The sequence below is a fragment of the Dasypus novemcinctus genome, chromosome 3 (genome assembly GCF_030445035.2).
Source record: "Dasypus novemcinctus isolate mDasNov1 chromosome 3, mDasNov1.1.hap2, whole genome shotgun sequence".
Lineage (NCBI taxonomy): Eukaryota > Metazoa > Chordata > Mammalia > Cingulata > Dasypodidae > Dasypus > Dasypus novemcinctus.
In genome coordinates, this window is record NC_080675.1 from 40,144,187 (window position 1) to 40,145,274 (window position 1,088).

Here is a 1,088-nt window from a genome sequence, read left to right on the forward strand (position 1 = left end):
GTAAAAAGTGGCCATGGTGGCTGCTGGGTGTGGGGAATGGGAGGAAGAGATGTGATGTGGGGGCATTTTCAGGGGTTGGAGTTGTCCTAGGTGGTGCTGCAGGGACAGTTACCGGACATTTTATGTCCTCCCATGGCCCACTGGGTGGACTGTGGGAGAGTGTGTGCTATGGTGTGGACCATTGACCATGAGGTACAGCGGTGCTCAGAGATGTATTCACCAAGTGCAATGAATGTCTCATGATGATGGAGGAGGTTGTTTTTATGGGAGGAGGAGTGGGGTGAGGGGGGTGGGGGGTATATGGGGGCCTCATATTTTTTTAATGTAACATTCAAAAAATAAATAAAGACAAAAAAAGAAAAAAGTAGATAAATGTGATCTCAAAATTAAACACTTCTATACTTCAAAAGACTGTGAAGAGGGTAAAAAGGTAGCTTATTCAATTGGGGAAAATATGTGGAAAACACGCATCTGACAAGGGTCTAATATCTATGATACATAAAGAGATCCTACAACTCAATAAAAAAAGACAAATGGGGGAAAGACCCGAAGAGATATTTTTATCTTAGGGGTAAGTGCGAACGCAGTCCCCACTACCACACATTATGCAGTCGAGTTTCCCACATTTGGGGGAATAGCAGGAGTGACTTTATTCGGAGTGCAATGGATAAGCCTCGCCCTGGGAAAACAAACTTCATGATTATGATATCTCCCTTGCCAGGTAAATATGAAGAAATAATTTTCTAAAGAAGAAATTCAAATGGCAAAAAGACACATGAAAAAATGTTCAGTATCACTGGCTATTAGGGATATGCAAATCGAAACTAAAATGAGATATCATTTCACAACTACTTAAATGGCTATTATTTTGAAAAAAACCTATAAATGTTGGAGAGGATGTGGAGAGATAAGAACACTTATACATTGTTGATGGGAATGTAGAATAGTACAACTATTGTGGAAGTCTGTTTGGTGGTTCCTAAGGATGTTAGATATAGATCTGCCATGTGGCCCAGTAATACCACTACTAGATTTATACCCAGAAGGTCTGAGAGCAGGTACACAAACAGATATCTACACACTGATAT

At 40.5% G+C, this 1,088-nt stretch overlaps 1 non-coding gene across 1 annotated transcript; it reads right to left on the reverse strand.

Moving 5' to 3' along the window:
• Nucleotides 1-566: 566 nt before the first annotated feature.
• LOC111760200 (U1 spliceosomal RNA) lies at nucleotides 567-729 on the reverse strand. Its single transcript, XR_002793958.2, has one exon. It is a non-coding gene; the product is annotated as a U1 spliceosomal RNA (small nuclear RNA).
• Between the last annotated feature and the right edge of the window lie 359 nt (nucleotides 730-1,088).